Here is a 20,636-nt window from a genome sequence, read left to right as displayed (position 1 = left end):
GTGACGTGAGCGAGTTCCGGTTGGCTGGACCCTAGCGGCGGGTGTGAGAGTCAGACGGGAGCCGCTTCCAGGATACTGAGATCCGGAGAAGCCGGGGTCAGAGCGGGTAGGTAAACGAGCGCATGGAATTGGGGACGAAAGCCTGAGACTAGCCAAGGGCTTGTCTTCTCCCGGAGCTCTCCACCTTAGATCATGCAGATCTGGGGCACCGTGATTTCGACTTCAAGCAGTGTGTTAGGGCTCTGCTGACTCTGAGCGTCTCAGTCTGGCGGTAGCCAGGTTATCTGGGACACCTCCTCATGGCTGGCTCTCCGTACAGTGAACCCATACACTGGATTTCCTACCATTCGCTCTCAGCGTCGCGGACTTGGAAGCTGTTCTAAGCTTCTGTAGAGTACCCATCTCCTTTTCCTTCCCCGGTACCGAGAACCTCAGAGTAAGTGGAGAAGATCCTCCCTGCTGATGACCAAGCTGTTTCTTCGGACCTGTCAGTTTGGTTCTTGCCCTCCCCAGCCACCAACACATGATACTAAATGCATTCGCTTCAGGCGTGTAAGTGCCATCTAAAGCGTTGGTGGCCAAGGCAGTGGGGCCTTCGCTCCGTTGATCTTTTGCAAAAAAACCCTTCATGTATAGCCGACTACTTTATGAGGGGCAGGGTTTTCTACCTCTTCCAAATTTCTGACACCCACCTCGCCCCCGTTGTTCTATCACAGCGGGGGTACTTGCAGTAAAACCTGGAGATCGGCTTAATCTCTAAAATTCCAAGAAGCCATATGTGGCCCTGTGTCACACTGAGTTTACTTAATGACCTCCAGTAGGTTTAAAGTATTATCTTTGTTTTTATGCAAATCATGCAAAAATCTCATATAGGCTCCGGCACTGTTTACCTATCATGACAGGACACCCCCTTTTCGTAACTTCAGTGTGTTTCAATTCTCCTTTGGGGCTGTTGTCAGAAATTTTGTAGACTGCGCTTATCTTTTGGAGAAGTTTGTACAAGTATTTCTGTGTTGTAATGATAGAGAATTCAATGTTCTGACCGCTACTGCCTCTTAATTGTATTATCATGAGCTGTGATTTTAGTTGTGTATTCTTAGCATAAATGATAATGGTAAGAAATTATTTACTAGGCAATATTTTATGCATTCTAGATTATGTTTTTATTGACCTTTCGAAGAGGGATGGTAGTACCTAGACAAATGTGGCCTGCTTGTGTGGGTGTGAAATGATTCTGTAGTAGAAACCTTTTGTATTTTAACTTCTTTGCTTATGTTATTTTAAAACACTAAAGCCTTTTTCTCCACCTAGAGGGCTATATCTTACTTGAATAATACAGTTTAATTTCTGTGACTCACATTCCAGAATAAAGGTTGGCAGGTTACCGAACTTTCTGAGCTGGTCTGGATTGTGTTGATAAAAGTACTGCTCACTTTATTTCATAGTATTCTCACAATGATTAAGATAGTAAATGGGAAATCACTATATAAAGGAAAATATGGTGATCAGTTTCCTCTGAAAACTGAAAATACATCGGTGCAGAATACTGTTGCTTTGTATCATTTCACAGTTTGATGTTTTATAGTAAGTGTTATTTATCTGAAAATAGTATCACACACTTCTGAGATGATCTTTGCCCTACTTTGAACCCAATAAAAGCTACCTAGGAATAGTTTGATACTGTAACCCATTGCATTAGTCACTGTGGTTAATAAGTAGGTGACTAGAAAATGAGTATAGTTTTGCACATTTGATCTTTCTTGGTCATCATGTAATGTCAGTTAAGAATTTCCAAGGGCAGAGGTTGCCTGGGTGGCTCAGTCAGTTAAACATCTGACTCTTGATTTCAGCTCAGGTCATGATCTCATAGTTTGTGAGTTTGAGCCCCAGGTCAAGGCTCAGTGCTGCTGGTGTGGAGCCTGCTTGAGAGTCTCCCTCTTTCTGTCTTTCTCTCCCTCTCCCCCTTTCCACCCCTGCCTCGTGCACATGGTCTCTCTCAAAATAAATAAATAAACTTAAAAAAAAAATTTCCAAGTGCAGGGGCACCTGGGTAGCTCGGTTGAGCATCTGACTCGATTTTGGCTCGGGTCACGATCTCACCGTGGGGCTCCATGCTGGGTATGGAGCCTGCTTAAGATTCTCTGTCTTTCAGGGCACCTGGGTGCCCAGTTGGTTCTAGTGTCCAACTTTGGCTCAGGTCTTGATCTCATGGTTCCTGGGTTCCAGCCCCTCATTGGGCTCTATGCTGACAGTTCAGAGCCTGGAGCCTGCTTCGGATGCTGTGTCTCCCTCTCTCTCTGCCCCTCCCTTGCTCTTGCTGTGTCTCCCAAAAAATAAAAATAAAATGTTACCGAACAAAAATTTCCAAATGCAGAGGAAGGTGAAGTTTTTGGTACTTACATATAGTTAACTGTAGGTTAGAAGTAACTTTACTTACCTCTATTAAGTAAAACACTTTATCATTTCACCAAAATCTACTGAAAGCAATATGTAGTATTAGAAGCAATCTCTGTAATATACAGTTATATTCTTCCCATTTAACAGAGGAAGAATTGGGCCCACAGTCAGTAATTGGCTTGCCTCAGGTAATATGGTTTAGGAAGTGCCAGACCTTGAACCGGAAAAGAAATTACAAATGTTCTTTCTGTTCTGCCAAGGTTGATTCCAGGCATCTTTTTATGGTTTGGTAATATTTTCTGGTTTGCATCAAAATGGTTTCTTTTATGTATTAAAGGGAATTAATCCTCTTTGGCTGATTTATTCTTTTTTTATTTTTATTCTTTAATTTTAATTTATTTTTAAGAGAGCGCCAGCAAGGAGGGATAGAGAGAGAGAGACACGGCATCCAAAGCAGGCGCCAGGCTCTGAGCTGTCAGCACAAAGCCCCATGCGGGGCTCAGATTTGTGACCCATGAGATCATGACCTGAGCTGAAGTCGGACCCTTAACTAACTGAGCGACCCAAGTGTCCCTTAGCTGATTTATTCCTGTAAATTCTAGGAAAACAAAAACACTGTGCTTCCCAAGATTTGCAGTGGAATGGAATAAAGAAAGAAAGAAAATTAGTTCTGTTCTTCAGAACAGTTTTCCTGAGTTCATGCTGCATTACTATCAGATATCAAGGTGTCTTCTTTCTGACAAGTGGAAAAGTCAGGATATCTTTGTAACACGTCTCTATTGAGTAACTGTCGTTGGTAATAAGTAGAAGGATGCTGTATTAATTTCTTTGTTCCTGCTAAAAAAAAAAATCTCCCCAAGCTGTTTGTAATTTTAATATTCTGATATATTATCTCTTAATCTATTGATTCATTTCTCTATTTTATTTTGGGTAAATAGCTACTGTCAAATAGTTCATCTTTTGTCTTATTGAGAACTGTTTCATTTTCTCCTGATTTCACAAAACCTGTTTAAGTATCTCCTCATTTTTAGAGATTATAGAGCCAAATACTTAATATCGCTGTTCTTTTGCCCAGTGCTTTTTGTTAGCTTTTCTCTCTCTCTTTGGTACAGACATAAACTCCAGATTAGAGAATCTTTACTAACCGCAGAAACAAACTTAATGAATTAAGTGATAACATGTTTGTTGTTGTATTAGTTAATAATCTGCTTTCACATATTTGCAAGTATTTTTAGGGGTAAAGTTTTAAAGAGTTTATTGCTTCAAGAAACTCTGTTTTGGAAAGCAACTGTTTAGGGTTTGCCGAACTGATATTACACATTATGTAAACCCTTCGGTAAAGCTCATTTAAAAATATTATCCTCCTTGAAGGTTTTGGAAATTTGAACAGGAGACACTTTTCCTGTGTCAGATAAAAGATTAAGACATTTAAAGCTTAAGGCATTTTTTAATTAAGCAAGGACGACCCATTGAATAATCCTGTCCCAGCTAGTCTAACTGAAATTGCTAAAGAGTTTGTTGGAATTTAGAGATACAAAATCTTTTCAGTATTTCATTGTGATGTTTTCTCTTGTTCTTGAGGCTCTTTAGTTATAACCTTGGCCTTGAGGTGCCTCGGTGGCTCAGTTGGTTAAGTGCCCAACTTTGGTTCAGATCGTGATCTCACGATTCGTGGGTTTGAGCCCTGCATCTGTCGGGCTCTGTGCTGACAGCTTAGAGCCTGGAGCCTGCTTCGGATACTGTCTCCCTCTCTCTCTGCCCCTCCCCCTCTGCACTCTCTCTCTCTCTCTCTCTCTCTCTCGAAAATAAATAAAACATTTTTTAAAATTAAAAAATAATAACCTTGGTCTTTATAAATTATTTTTTTTGGAAGCACGAGGTAGATATTGTTAAGTGCCAGAGCAATGAAGCTAGATAGGCTTCTTTCAAATTCCAACTTTTAGGACTGTGCAACCCATGGGCTAGTTACTGGCTTAACCTCTTGCCATTTCAGTTTCCTCCTAACAATGAAATCAGTACCTGTTAGGGTTAAATGAATAGATTTAAGTAAAGTGTTTGGAATGGCAAATAGTTAATCATGATCGTTATCATCATGCGCCTACTGAGTACTTGCTAAGAGAAAATTCTTTCCCAGCCCTCTTTGAAAACATGTCTTTTTGTTGCTACTTACTTGTCATTGTTTGCACAGTATTAATGAAGCTTCAGTACATAAATTTATATATTTCATTTCGTGACTATTTTACAACATATGTGAGATTCTTAACCAAATGAGGTATTCTTACAGGCTATTCTTTCAGTTTCTTTGTGTTACTGTTAATAGTTTACATTATCTGTGCAAGCCATAACAGAATTTGAGAATTTAATGTTTAATGATATCTTCTAGCACTTACTTTCTTTGCATGGGAAGATTATTCTGCAATGACATCTATTGCTGTTATCTGTTCATTCATCCAGTCAGGGAACAAAAATCTAAAAATCTTATGTTAGGTCTTTTACCAGGTTTTGGGAAAAACAGTGGGAAGCAAGGACAAACGTATTTTAGTTAGGAGCCTGATAGAGAAAAAAGTAAATACAGAAATGAAAGAATAAACAGTGTAGTAAATATTATGAAGGAAACAAAGGTATGAGAGTTAATGTGGATGTGTGCCTGTTTGAGATTCTGGAACAGTATACCTGGAATATAGTGACATGAAATGAGGTAGGAAACATACTTGTGGTCCAGATCGTATAGAGCATTGCAGGCCATGGTAATGAATTTGGATTTGATTTTGAGCGTAATAGAAAGTCCTTTAGTTTCAAGTAGGGGAGTAATATGATTTATAAGAAGTCCACGCTTGTTCACATGTGAAAGATGAATTGAAGGGGACAAGAATAAAGATGGAAAGAGAAGTTAGAAGTCCATGGCAATAGTCTAAATGAGAGATGAAAATGGCCTGGACCACAGTGGTGGCAAAAAAGTGGAGAGCCGTGGGTGAATACTAAATATATTTGGAATAGGACTGGGTCCTGGATTAGATGAGAAGAGTAAGGAAATGAGAAGAGTCAAGGATGACTGTGCTTCTGGATTTAGTAACTGGGTGGATGATTGTGCGAAGCACTTGGAAAGGGAAGGTTTGGGAAGGACCAGGTTTGTGACAAGAAGGGGGATGGGAATGAGGAAGAAAGGACATGTTAAATTTGAGATGCTTAGGAATCATCCAAATGTGGTATTAGGGACATAGATCTAGAGATCAAGGCCAGAAATACAAATTCAGGCTAGTATTTTAGGGGCGCCTGGGTGGCTCAATTGTTTGTCTCCTACCTCAGCTCAGGACACGATCCTGTGCTTCCTGAGTTCGAGCTCCGCATTGGCTCTATGCTGACAGCTCAGAGCCTGGAGACTGCTTCAGATCTGTGTCTCCCTCTGTCTCTGACTCAACCCCACTCACACTCTGTCTCTTTCTCTCTCTCTCTTTCTCTCTCAAAAATAAACATTAAAAAAAATTAAAACAGAACAAATTCAGACTAGTATTTTAAATTTTTTTTTTTATGTTTTATTTATTTCTAGGAGAGAGGGAGAGAGACAGCATGAGCAGGGGAGGGTCAGAGAGAGAGGGAGTCACAGACTGAAACAGGCTCCAGGCTCTGAGCTGGCAGTCAGCACAGAGCCCTATGCGGGGCTCGAACCCACGAACCGCGAGATCATGACCTAAGCGAAAGTCGGACGCTTAACCGACTAAGCCACCCAGGCGCCCCTCAGGCTAGTATTTTAAACTACAGGACCAGATAAATCACTTGGGGTGACTGGGAAGAGGAGAGGGCCCAGGTCAGGTAAAAGAGCTGACAGAGGAGGCCAAAGAGTGTTTGAAGAATAATCAAACACACAAAACTAATAAAACTGGTTACATCTAGCAGAGAGAGTACTAGATAGATGAGGGACAGAGAAGAACTAGATTTTTCACTTTTTTCATATTTATATATACACACACATGCATACGTATTCGTATATACATAAAATATGTATATATAAAGCATATAAAAGTTTTTACTTATTCAGAATTCTTTCAAGAAAGGTGCAGCTCTGTGAATTCTTACTCTGTGGTCTCAGTGAGACCACACTAAAGTCCGGTAAAGTTTAATATTATTTTTTTAATGTTTATTTATTTACTTATTTTTTCAAATAAGTCTTAATTTTAATAAGATCCTCCACATATGAATTCGCTACTAAAAATTGAACTACCACATCAAAAAATTTTTATTACAGTTCCGATTTTTGAAAATCGGAAAATCTAGTCTATGCACCCTGCCCTATTTATAATTATGCTCTAGCCAAACCACCCAGTATTCTCTATATATTCCTCCTGCACAAGTTACTTGGCTTTCAATTTGATGTTAGGTTTTCTTTTCTTTTCTTTTCTCTTCTCTTCTCTTCTCTTCTCTTCTCTTCTCTTCTCTTTTCTTTTCTTTTCTTTTCTTTTCTTTCTTTTTACTGTTTTTATTTTTGAGACGTACACGCACGGAATCTGAAACAGACTCCAGGCTCCCAGCTGCCAGCACAAAGCCCTACTCTATAGAGCTCTAGTCAGACGCTTAACCCAAATGAGCCACCCGGGAGCCCCGTGTGAGGTCAACCTCCCTTAATGACTTTAGGCTTCTCAAACACATAGCAATACTCAAAACCTCCTAGTGGTTCCTTGGGTCATACCAGAAAGTGGAAATAAAATATATTGAAGTCATTCAAATGCAAGCTACAGGATTCCTCACAAATTACTGGCTTCAAGGTAGAAAAAACAAGACAGAGCTTATATCATGGATTATCAAAATGTTACACAATGTGTCTTAACAGAGCAACTTTCCCAAGCTGCTGCGTACTGATCCTAAAATTACTAGCAAGAAAAAAACAGTATAAAAAGGTTTATGTTTACATTGACTCCATGTCATAATTATTCTCCATGCTGGTATCCTCAGAAGGATCTTTATGATACAGGCAATAATGACATCTACGTCTAAATATTTCCACTCTTGATTCATCTGCGGAACGCTGGTTGAAGTAGTGATGGTTTTTAATAAACCACATCAGCCTTTCCATTCTTTCTTTCTAAGCAGTTAACAAAGTCCTTGCTCAACCCCTCCTCCTGTAGCTGAGTCCACAAGCCCTTGTGGTTTCTTCTCGCTGTCTTGCTGTTGGGGTGGATATTCTGGGAGAGGGGAAGGGAGTTTGATACTAGGGTCGAGGGTCAATTTACTAAGGTTCTTTATTAATACTTTGGAGATAGTTTGAGAGGCAGCTGAGCCTTCCTGGGAATTCTCTTCACTGGCCATCTGAGAAGATTCTGGGCTACAGGATAATGCTTTGTTGGCAAATCCATTGAAAGCCTAATCGCAGACCAAAGGTCCTTCTAGATCTTTGGATTCCAGTGGAAGGTGATTCTCAAGACTCAAGTGGATTGCAAGGTAGTCTGGAAAGAATGATATAGCCCAGATAGAGCAAGAAAAACCGAAACTCCAACAAATCGTGACAAAAGAAAGGACAAACCTCCTAATATTTATTTTTGAGAGAGAGCTAGAGACAGAGCACTAGTGGGGGAGGGGCGGGGAGAGGGGGCAACCTAGAATCCAGGGCAGGCTCCAGGCTCTGAGCTGTCAGCGCAAGAGCCCCATGTGAGGCTTGAACTCAAACTGTGAGATCATGACCTGAACTGAAATCGGACACTTAACAGAGCCACCCAGGCGCCCCTAAAGTCCAGTAAAATTGAAATCATTGCTCTGACTAGCTACTTCCTTATTGTTGAGTCTGATTCCTTCCAGAAATCTTCAGGTCTCCACATTGCAAAAAGCACTTAATCAAGAGAATATACAAGGTTCTCCTGCCCCTTATAAATTTTTAAGATCTACTTATAGGAGATACTAGTACTGCTTCTATGGAGCAGAAGAATTTTCTTTAATTTCTTATTAAATAATCATAAGGATAGGTCTAGGATCTCTATATTTGTAAAAATCTAATTTAGAAATTCAAATATTTGAGTTTATCAGTACCTTAGTAATTATTGGTAAGTGATGTACCTCAAAGTATGCCTAGCTGATAGTATGTACTCAGTAAATATTTGTTAAATGAGTAAATTTCATTGTATAATTTTATGCCAGTTTATTTGTTCTTCTGACAATGGACATTTGAGTTGTTATGGCTTTGCTATTAAGACCAGTGTTGCTAAGGGGCGCCTGGGTGGCTTAGTCGGTTAAGCGTCCGACTTTCACTTAGGTCATGATCTCGCAGTTCATGTGTTCGGGCCCCGCGTCGGGCTCTGTGCTGACTGCCAGCTCAGAGCCTGGAGCCTATTTCAGTCTGTGACTCCCTCTCTCTCTGACCCTCCCCTGCTCACGCTGTCTCTTTCTCTCTTAGAAATAAATAAAACATTAAAAAAAAAAAAAAGACCAGTGTTGCTAAAAATATTATTGTGCCTATCAGCTCTTCACAAGTGCAAGGAGTTCTTTTGGCTATATGTCTAGGCATAGAATTGCTTGCAAGGGTATGCCAGTATTCAACTTTTTACAAGGTGTTTTCCAGATTTTGCTATCATCATCTGCTTATTTTTTGCTGAAAGAATCCATGCAAAGAATGGTGTGGTGGGTTATAAAACTGAGTGTTGACTTGCAAAATGGTCACAAATTCTTCTCATCCTTTGTAATGTGATTTTACTGTTACTCCTTGACACACTTGCTTTGACAAAGGGAATATTAGCAAGTGTGATACAAGCAGAGACTTGAAAAACTTGCAGAGTAGGGGCTGTCTTCTCTCTTTGCTCTTTAGAACTCAGGAGCCCACCATGTGAAAAACAAAAAACCAGACTAACCTTCTGGAGAGCGTAGGAGACCTAACACAAGACATCCCAACTGAGACCTGCCAAGCTCGAGAGCCAAGGTAGTCCAGACCAGAATTGTCCAGCCTAATTCACAGAATCATGAGAAATATTGAATGATTTTTTTTTAAGTCACTGAATTTTGGAGCTATATTGTCACATAGTAAAACATACCAGACAAAAATGGTATCTCATTGTGATCTTGATTTATATTTTTTGATTGTCAGTGAGATCAAGTAGATATTTTCATTATTGGCCTTATATATTTCCCCTGCTATGAAATACCTCTTTATGTCTTTTGCCTATTTTAGTTTTATAGAGTTGTCTTTTTCTTAATATTTTAAATTCTTTATATAAATCTTCTGTTTCTTGGTTGGTTTCTCTTTTTCCATATGTATACAAAACAACTTCATTATTTGTTAACTATAATATGTGTGTGTGTGTATATATATTTTTTAACATGTAAATGGGAACCTTCACAAGAGAATGAAGGCCCAAAGAAGTGACCAGAGCAGGAAACTTTTATACCTTTTAGACCAAGAAACAATAAATTTGTTAAGAATTGACAAGACAAAGAAGTTTGATCTAGAAGTAGTAAATGGTGAAGAAATAACTGGTGAAAGATAAGGGTTAATTTAATAAAGCTTGTTTGTACAGATTTATCAGCTCCAAGTTCCCCATCTCTAGTGATAAGAATATCTTCCTCCCTCCCGATACAGGGAGGGTACCTTTTACATGGGAGCTTTATTCCCCGCTATCAGGAAGAAAAAGGAAAGTCAAAGTGTCCTTCTTGTACCTGCCATTTCTTAAAGGTGCCTTTAATTCAAAGGAGTCAGTATGCCAAAGTGGCATATTTTGGGGTGACATTCTGTTTTTCTTCATGGGTTTTGCCCAAAGGGAAAGTCACAAATCCTGCTTCCCACCTCCAAAGTGCAGTCTTTCTGCAGGGATATTCCTGTGGAAATCTTCTCAGAGTAGCCAGAGCCTTCTAAATTGCCAGTTGCTCCTACCAGTTTCCTTCCTACTGCTCAGGTTTTCTTCTGTTCCCACTCTGCTTGCTTCACAACCATTCTAGCTCTTAGAGCATTCAGTTTCTCTGTGTCTGTTTATAGTTCACTTATTTTTTGCAGGAATGGAAGGGAACCTTGGAAACTACCTCTTCCCTTAACCAGTATGATGTCTCAAAGAATTTGTCCAATCTAGGGTGCAGTTTTTACAGAGAGGAAGGAACTCTCAAAATTCCTAGTACATGTACCTGACTTCATATAGTAAATGTTACTGATAAGTGTAATTTATCTTTTTCCACCTGTACTATTTTATTATTTTATAAAACTCTATCTTGAAGCCATGTGGGTGCTAGGAATTCATACACCATAATTACCTACTCAATAGGTTCAAACTTTCCTAAGATGAAGGTCTCTAGATAATTATTATCAGGAAGCTATTTAATATTTAAGAGAAAAATGAAACACAAAATAGCCCTTAAAGTGAGCAAAGAATCACAGTTCAATGTAAGAAGTGCTGTAGGAAATTCTGTCTCTTTAATGTTGAATGACCAAAAAAATACCAACAATTATTTCCATTTACCCATTTATCTTAATGGGTGTAGTGGGGACATTACTACTATTTTGATGCATGGATAGCACATAGCAAGTTCTAGTATTTTTCCAAACAGTGGATAAAAAAAAATTCTGGTTCATAGATCGTAAAGTTTAGAATTATCTGGATCAAATCCTTCATTTTGATTTAAATAATCTGAAATGTGTACCTTTGTTATTTGCAAATATTCTGTGATTTAACTTATTTTCTTTCTTAAAAAAATTTTTTTTGTGATGTTTATTGTTGAGAGGGAGGAGGGGGAGGCAAGAGAGAGGGGGAGACAAAGAATCCAAAGCAGGTACCAGGCTCAGAGCTATCAGCACGGAGCCCGACGTGGGGCTCAAATCCACGAGCCATGAGATCATGACCTGAGCCAAAGTTAGACACTCAACCGACTGAGCCACCCAGGCGCCCCTAACTTGTTTTCTTATTAATGACTTGTATAGGCTAGTTTATAAACCCCAGTTATTAGGGGCAGTAAAATAAGGAGTCTGTTAAGCAGTCTGAATTTAAAATACTTTATAATCTTTTTTTTTCTGTGACTCCAGAATTCCTTGATGAGAATTGAAAGGACTCTTAAAAAGAGTGTTTGTGTAGTAGAAGAAACATTGAATTTGGAGTTGGAAATGTGAGGTTGAACTCTCACTTTGCCATTTATATGCTGCTGAATTGCTGTTTAGGGCCTGTTGAGCCCTAAGTTTCTCATTTGTAGGAGGCAAGGATAAAAATAACTGTTCCTTACACAGGGTTGTTAGCATCAAGTTAACTAATCTATATGCAAACTATAAATCATTATACAGAGTAGTTATTGTTGCATAAATCCAAACCCTGGCCTTGGGTTGGGTAGAATTCTTAGACTATTAGAATAGAAGGAAAATTATGGCAGTAATTTATGTGGCTGATAATTGATTGAGGAAAGAGAATCAGAGATGTAGAGTAACATTCCCAAGGTTTTACAGTTAGTTGAATCTCCTAGCTTTGGAATGTTACTCCTTTTACTGGTTTAATTCTTTTTTAAGTTTACTTATTTTGCGAGTGAGCCCATTCAGGGTAGGAGCAGAGACAGAGAATTCCCAAGCACGCTCCACACTGTTAGCGCAGAGACAGACTTGGGGCTTGAACCCAGAAACTGCAAGATTATGACTTGAGGTGAAACCAAGAGTTGGACTCGTAACCAACTGAGACACCCGGTGCCCCTACTGTTTTAATTCTTGGTCTTACTCCCCCATCTTTTTGGTGAAAATGTTTTGCTAAGATTGCATTGGTTTAGTAAAACTGAATGTATATTTAGTAGATTGAGAGAAAATGAGAAATAGGATTTTTCAAACTGTAATTTTATAAGTTATGTGTTTTCTCCATTAAAATGAAATCATGTTTTTACACAAAGGAACATAAAATTATTTTTTACATATTGGAAGTGAGAGATAAACATTCCCCCAAATCCTACCAAACTCTCAAGAAGGGAGTTCCTAAAATGTCCTCCAGGTTGCATATTTTTGAAATTTTGATTTTTTTGGGGTGCCTGGGTGGCTCAGTCAGTTAAGCCTCTGATTTTAGCTCAAGTCATGATCTCACCATTTGTGAGTTCGAGCCCTGCTCTGTGCTGACAGTTAAGAGCCTGGAGCCTGCTTCAGATTCTGTCTCCCTCGCTCTCTCCTCCTCCCCTGCTCACAGTCTGTTTCTCTCTCTCTCAAAAATAAATAAACTTTAAAAAGCAATTTTAGGGGCACCTGGGTGGCTTAGTCGGTTAAGCGTCCGACTTTCGCTTTAGGTCATGATCTCGCAGTTCGTGGGTTCGAGCCCCGCGTCGGGCTCTGTGCTGACTGCCAGCTCAGAGCCAGTAGCCTATTTCAGAGTCTGTGTCTCCGTCTCTCTCTGACCCTCCCCTGCTCACACTGTCTCTCTCTCTCTCTCCTAGAAATAAATAAAAATATTTTTAAAAATCTCTTTAAAAAAATTAGATCTGCGGGTTCTATGTTGACATTGTGGAGCCCGCATGGGATTCTCTCTCTCCTCCCCTGTTGCACACTCAAGATAAATAGATCTGGAGCAGTAGCCTTTTCATCAGTGAGAAGACTGTGACAAGTTTAATGTATTTTACACTTCACTAAGTTAGGTTGAGGGATGTTTTAGGCCAGAAATATATACTCTCATAAACTGCTAACCCATTATTGGGAGATATATTGAGATTTTGAATACATTTAAATTGCATCCTAACTTGGGTCTTTATTTCTTTATGTTTGTTTGGTTTATCTTTTCCCCTTTTTTAAATTTAAATTTGGGGCGCCTGGTTGGGTCAGTCAGTTAAGCGCCCGACTTCGGCTCAGGTCATGATCTCACAGTTCGTGGGTTTGAGCCCCGTATTGGGCTCTGTGCTGACAGCTAGCTCAGAGCCTGGAGCCTGTCTCAGATTCTGTGTCTCCCCCTCACTCTGACCCTCCCCTGCTCACGCGGTCTCTCTCTCTCTCTCTGAGAAATAAATAAAACATTAAAAAAAAAATTTAATTTAAATTTTAGTTAGCATACACTGCAGTATTGATTTCAGGAGCAGAATTCAGTGATTCATCACTTACACACAACACCCACGGCTAACCAAATAAGTGACCCCTTAGTACCCATCACCCATCTAGCCTGTCTCCCACATACCTCACTCTCTCAACCCCTTAGTTTGTTCTCTATCAATAAGAGTCTCTTGTGGTTTGTTTCCCTCTCTTTTTTCCACCTCCCCTTACATATGTTCATCTGTTTTGTTTCTTAAATTCCATATATGAGAGAAATCATATGGTATTTTTCTTTCTCTGATTGACTTATTTTGCTTAGCATGTTTTAGGGTTTGTCTAATTCTTCAAAACTTTAGAAAGTTTGAAAAGATTCAGTGAATTTTTTCATATATTCTTATTGAAATCATGAATTTCCGGAGGACACACTTTTACACTGCCACAGCCATGTGGTAATCTCTGGCTCTTATAGTCAGGTGATCTAATTGTCACTGTTATGTTTGAATGATCTTTGGCTTTTTACCCCTGCACAAGTGGAAAACTATCAAAGCCTCACTGGTCAAGATATTTATTACCCTTTAGTTAGATTATTTATCAAGTTTCCAATAATAAAATACAATTTTATAGTTTTGGAGAAATCTACAGCTATTTTGAAGTAGTCTTTGAATGAATTACGAAAGAGTCCAAGTACCTACATGCTTTTGAAAGCAAGAAAGGTTACTGAAATAAACTCAAGTAGAAATATAATATTCAATTTGGCTGTCTTTGCATGCCTTGTATGAAGAACAGCGCATTATTTTTTTTTAATGTTTTATTTTATTTCTGAGAGAGAGAGAGAGGAAGCGTGAACAGGGGAGGGTCAGAGAGAGAGGGAGACACAGAATCCATAGCAGGCTCCAGGCTCTGAGCTGGCTGTCAGCACAGAGCCCAACATGGGGCTCGAACCCACGAACCATGAGATCATGACCTGAGCTGAAGTCGGACGCTTAACCGACTAAGCCACTCAGGCGCCCCAAGAACAGTGCATTATTAAAAGAAAACAAACTTAATATTTTTGTGAGAAAGCAGAGTCATTTGAATAAATGACTTTCTTAAAAGGAAGTGTGTTCATTTTATTTTGGAATACAGTGGCCAAGAAAATTAGAGTCAGTGGCTTCATCACTCTTATTTTCTTTTCCTTTTCATCTTGTTAAAGTCTCCACACTAACTCATATTACTCTGGAAGTTGCTATTTTCATGTCATCCTTAAGTGTTTTCTGTTTTGCTTTAGGGAACTCAGAGTAACTTAGTTTCACATTGTTTTTGCATTACAAGTGTAGCTAATGTTTAAAATGAATGGAGTATTATAGTCTTAGCAGTAGATGTACAATCTACAAAGAAGCTTTGTGAGCTGATTTTGGCAGTATTTTCTCAGCACGTCTGACAAACAGACAAAAGACCCCACATATCTTAAAATCAACCTTTTATTTTTTTTATTTTTATTAAAAATTTTTAAAAAATATTTATTTTTAAGAGAGAGAGGAGGGACAGAGAGAGAGAGAGAGAGACCTAGAATTTGAAGCAGGCTCCAGGCTACGAGCTGTCAGCACAGAGCCCGACGCGGGGCTTGAATGCATGAGGCATGAGATCATGACCTGAGCTGAAGTGGGACGCTTAACCAACTGAGCCACCCAGGTGCCCCTCAACCTTTTATTTTAAATGCTTCAGCAGTTTCAGATTGAAAATCTGCTAGTTACAACTTTTAAAGCATTTCTTCTATCTAGAAGATACAAGAAGATACATTTTTTGTATCTTTACAATGAATGTTATTTGATGTTTGGGTTATGCTTCTTTCCTACTTCTGTCTCCTCGTCCTAGCCCCAGACCTTTAGAGTTCAACAGTCTCATTCTTGGGCGGCTCATTCGGTTAAGGGTCCACCTTCAGCTCAGGTCATGGTCTGCCGGTTCATGACTTTGAGCCCTGAGTCTGTGCTGGGCTGACAGAGTCCGGGCTCTGTGCTGACAGTTCAGAGCCTGGAGCATGCTTCTCATTCTGTGTCTCCCTCTCTCTCTCCCCTACCCTGCTCACACTCTCTCTCTCTCAAAAATAAATAATACATTTAAAAATTTTAAAAAAAGAAAGAAATATGATTGCAGGGGTGCCTGGGTGGCTCAGTAAGTTAAGCGTCCAACACTTGATTTTGGCTCAGGTCATGATCTCTCGGTTCGTGGGTTTGAGCCCCTCGTTGGGCTCTGTGCTGACTGCCAGCTCAGAGCCTGGAGCCTGTTTCAGATTCTGTGTCTCCCTCTCTCTCTGACCCTCCCCTGCTCACACTGTCTCTCTCTCTCTCTCTCTCTCTCTCCTAAAAATGAATAAAACATTAAAAAAATAAATAAAAATCAATTTAAAAAAAATAAAAAATAAATAAATAAAACTTAGTTGCATGCTATTAAAATTGATATTACAGCTCTCACTGCAAAGTAAGCTCCACCGAACGTCAGGGGTATGTCCAGACTCCAGTTTGAGGAGGTTTCCGCCCTTTAACAGGCGAGGAGTACTTTGGATTTATTCCCACGCCTGGGAATCTGACTGACATTGTTTCATCGGATTTTCTTTTCTTTTTTTAAAATTTTTTAACGTTTATTTAATCTTGAGACAGAGAGAGAGCGCACGCTGGGGAGGGGCAGAGAGAGAGGGAGACACAGAATCTCAAACAGGCTCCAGGCTCTGAGCTGTCAGCACAGAGCCCGATGCAGGGCTCAAACCCACAGACTGTGAGATCATGACCTGACCCAACTGATTGAGCCACCCGGGCGCCCCCAGATTTTCAAAATTAATGCTGCTTCATTCAACTGTGAAAAGTGGCTCACCTTAAAAATTATTACTTCGCTTTACCCTAGCTATGTAGGCTAGAGCCCTTTTACCCTATAATAATTTTAACATATTGTCCTTTTAGTCCTTTTCAAAGTGGTAGATTGAGAAAATATATTTCATTTTTGTTATCTAACATAAGTAAGATTTTTCTGATTCTGTGGATGTGTCTGTGGACATCAGATATGCAGGCTTTCATATACTATAGAACTATGGAAAACAAATGCCTGAACATGAATACTCAGGGTGGTTCTCATTGTGATTATTTTGGAAAATTGTGACATTCATGAAAAAGGCTTGGCAGAACTAACATCAAATGCCTGCTTTGTGCCCGTCACTGTGCAAGACAGTTCTATGTAATTTCTCTTGAAGTAGAGAAACTAAATTACTGAAAGTCCCTCAAAGCAACACAAAAAACACTTAAGGGTGACATGATAGGAATAGGAATAGGAATGGGGATTTTTATGAATAAATGCAAAGAATTACATTACCCAAGGTCATGCAACTAGTAAGTGATGTTGGTGGGATTCTCTTAGGGCCAAAGAAACCAAACTACTGTCAGCTGGGAAGGAGAACAGAATTAGAATAGGGTGGATGCATTCAGTTTTGGGGTATGGAGTGCAGGTATTGTCAAGTCCAAATGCTGCTTGCCATGGTATGGCCTCAAACCAATCAAGACGTTGGCAGCTTTGGAGCACCCAGTTTTCCTGTTTCTTTATAAAATTGGTCATTTTGTAACAATGTAAATGGTAAATGAGCAGGATTAACAGGGTTTGTTGATGCTAGATTATGTAGTCATTGCCACAATTTGAAGATAGATGCAGTAGGGTGTTTCTCGGATAAAAGATAGGCTGGCTTAGGGGCGCCTGGGTGGCTTAGTCGGTTAAGCATCCGACTTTCGCTTAGGTCATGATCTCGCGGTTCGTGGGTTTGAGCCCCGCGTCGGGCTCTGTGCTGACTGCCAGCTCAGAGCCTGGAGCCTGTTTCAGTCTGTGACTCCCTCTCTCTCTGACCCTTCCCTGCTCACGCTGTCTCTCTCTCTCTCTCTCTCTCTCCTCGAAATAAATAAAAATATTAAAAAAAAAAAAAAAAGATAGGCTGGCTTATACACTTAAGCCCACTCAGGGCATGTGGATTCTGGTATAGCTGCCACATTTCACAATAAATAAATCAATTTATTAATATTAACAAAGGAAATATTACTATCTTGTGATCTGGGTCCTCTTGTTTATAATGATCACCATTTTATTAGTTGGCTAGCACTGTCACAATGGAATACCACAGACTAGTTAACTTAAACAACAGAGATTTATTTTCTCACAGTTCTGGAGGCCAAAAATCAAGGTGCAGGCAGGTTTGGTTTCAGATGCAGCCTGTTGTCCTGGCTTGTAGGTGGCTGCCTTCTTGTTGTGTCCTCCCGGAGCTTCTGAGTATATGCAGAGAGAGAAGCCTCTGATGTCTTTTCTCCTCTTAGAAGGATACTAGTTCTGTCACATGAGGGCTCTTATTTAACCTTAATTACTTGTGATATGAGCAACAGGAGTATCTTTTATTCTAGTGAGGCAATTTTTAGCCGGCCTCTAGAAAGCTCCAGGGTGGGGGCAGGTCACCAGAAAGACTAAGCTTGATTAGGGAGCTAGAACTCTCAGTCCTACCCCTTGATATCTGAGGAGGAGGAGAGGCTTAGAGAATGAGTCATTTACCAGTGGCCAATGATTTATTTAACCAAGCCTCCATAATAGAACCTTCTTAAATCTCCTAAACAATGAAATTTGTAGAGTTTTCAAGTTGGTGAACAGATCAAAGTTCTGGGAGATTGATGGTGTGCTGGGAAAGAGAATGGAAGCTACACACCCAGACCCCTTCCCCCATTACCTCACCTTATGCATCTCTTCAATTTGGTGATCCCTGACTTGTATCTTTTATAGTAAACTAATAACAGCAAGTAAACTGTTTTCCTAAGTTCCTGAGTTTGTTTTAGCAAATTAGAAAACTTTGGAGTTGAGGGAACATCCAAGTTTGTAGTCAAGTTAGAAGAGTAGGTACCCAATACTTGAAACTGGCAACTGAAGTAAGAGAAGTCTTGTAGAACTAACCCTTAAGCTGTGGAGTCTGACTTCTGACCTTGTGTAGCTGGTGTTAGATTTGAATTCAATTATAAAGACACTGAATTAGTGGCTGGAAAATTGCTTGTTGGTGTGGAAAAACCCATACATTCGTTGTGAGTAAAAATGGTTCAGACTAATCTTTATGGAAGATCAGGTTATAATTAAAATATTCCCTGGTAAACATACAGTCAAACAAATGTGGAAGGCAAGATAATCAAAAGCCTATGATAGTCACGATGATATGTGCCCCATAGACATGAGATTCATAGGTCTGCTTTCTGTGCTGGAAATATATTTACCATTTTTGTCTTGTTGAACCTCTGTTTTATCATAAAACTAGTCACCTTATATTACTGTTTTTTCTTCAGATAGTATAGTCAATTTATAGTTATCCCAGTCTGGTAATACCTCACAATTTAATATAGAAAACTCACACTCATCCCATCCCAAGTTGGTCAGATTTGAGTTGAGCCTTCAACTCTTTTTTTTTTTTTAATTTTTAAATTACATGTATTTATTTTTGAGAGATTGAGCACAAGTCGGGGAGGGGCAAGAGAGAATGAGACACAGAATCCGAAGCAAGCTCCATGCTCCAAGCTCTCAGCACAGAGCTGGACGTGGGGCTTGAACTCAGAAACCATGAGATCATGACCTGAGCCAAAGTTGGATGTCTAACTGACTGAGCCACCCAGGTGCCCTCCCCTTTTTTATATAGTATATTTATATTTGAAAGAGAGAGTGTACTTGTGCGCGTGAGTAGGGGAGGAACAGAGAGAGAGGGAGAGAGAGAATCCCAAGCAGGCTCCACACTATTAGTGCAGAGCCTGAAGCAGGGCTCGAACTCACAAACTTTGAGATCATGACCTGAGCTGAAATCAAGAGTCAGATGCTTAACTGACTGAGCCACCCAGGTCCCCCGAGCTTTCAACTCTCAAGTCACATTTATGGACCAGCTCTTGGAATATCTCATTTCCTTCCATAGATTGAGCTTGTCTCTTTCAAAATTCTCAGAAAAATTTAGTTTTAGTAGTTTTAGTATTTGGGGGTGTCTTACCATAGGTCAGTGTACTCCCTGGTATTATTGAGACCACCTCATATCTAGTTCCCACCTCTAGGTTTGTCACTGACTTGTTCTGTGATGTACAAGTCACTTTACCTTTGAGATTCACTTTCTCTATCTGTGAATTGGAGGAGTAGGATAGGTTGAATGCTCTCCTAAGATCTCTTCTATGGTTGTAATTATTTTTACTGAATATTCATAAACCATTGTAATATGGAACATCATTCAACTTTGTTATAGAGAACTGTAGAGGGTATGTAAGGCTGCATTGGTAGATGACATCATTAAGGAAAGGCTACAGAGAAAACACAAAAAGGAGCCTAGGGTCAGGCTTTGGAGAACTCCAGGAAGTAGGTCAGGAAGACCTGTCAACAGAGTAGGCAGGCAAATAAGTAGAAAAATAGGAGAGAGTATTTTAAGAAAAGTAGTAGTTACTTATATTCAGTGAAGATAAAAGATGTGTCCACTGGATTTGGTAACATGGAGGCCATGGGTGACCTTGACAAAAGAAAATTTTTTTAATGTTCATTCCTTTTTTTTTTTTTTTTAAAGAGAAAGAGAGAGAGAGAGAGAGAGAGCAGAGAAGGGGCAGAGAGAGAAGCAGGCTCCAGGCTTTGAGCTGTCAGCACAGAACTCAATGTGGGGCTCTAACCCATGAACTGCAAAATCATGACCTGAGCCAAAGTTGGATGCTTACCTGACTGAGCCACCCAAGTGCCCCAAGAAACTTACTTTGATGTGTCAGGACAGAAGTCCTATTTCTTTTTTTTTTTTTTTTTTTTTTTTTACAAATAGTTTATTGTCAAATTAGTTTCTACATAACACTCAGTGCTCATCCCCAAAGTGCCCTCCTCCATGCCCATCCCCCCCTCCCCCCCACATCCATCAGTCCTCAGTTTTTGTCAGCATTCAAGAGTCTCTCATGGTTTGCCTCTCTCCCTTTCCCCCACCATTTCCGCCCTTCTTCTCCCCCTTGTTCCTCCGTCAAGTTCCTCCTAATCCTCCTATACGTGCAAACATATGATATTTGTCCTTCTCTGCCTGACTTATTTCGCTCAGCATAACACCCTCAAGGTCCATCCATGTTGCTACACATGGCCAGATTTCATTGTTTCTCATTGCCATGTAGTATTCCATGGTATAGATAAACCACATCTTCTTGATCCATTCATCTGTTGATGGACACTTAGGCTCTTTCCATGTTTTAGCTATTGTGGAGAGTGCTGCTATGAACATTGGGGTACATGTGCTCCTATGCCTCAGCATTTCTGTATCCCTTGGGTAAAT

General features: G+C 39.8%; 1 protein-coding gene across 1 annotated transcript in view; it reads left to right on the top strand.

Annotated features, from left to right (window-relative positions):
- Positions 1-7: 7 nt before the first annotated feature.
- The window catches only part of VMP1 (vacuole membrane protein 1), a 134,587-nt gene continuing 113,958 nt past the window's right edge, over positions 8-20,636 (top strand). Inside the window, exon 1 of the mRNA XM_039247319.1 lies at positions 8-106. The gene's annotated coding sequence lies outside the window, so the exon portion shown is untranslated. The remainder of the gene's footprint in view (positions 107-20,636) is intronic.

The sequence above is a fragment of the Hyaena hyaena genome, unplaced genomic scaffold (assembly GCF_003009895.1).
Source record: "Hyaena hyaena isolate Hyena2069 unplaced genomic scaffold, ASM300989v1 scaffold_298, whole genome shotgun sequence".
Lineage (NCBI taxonomy): Eukaryota > Metazoa > Chordata > Mammalia > Carnivora > Hyaenidae > Hyaena > Hyaena hyaena.
The sequence above is the reverse complement of the archived record's forward strand: the minus strand, read 5'-3'. Positions and strand labels throughout refer to the sequence as shown.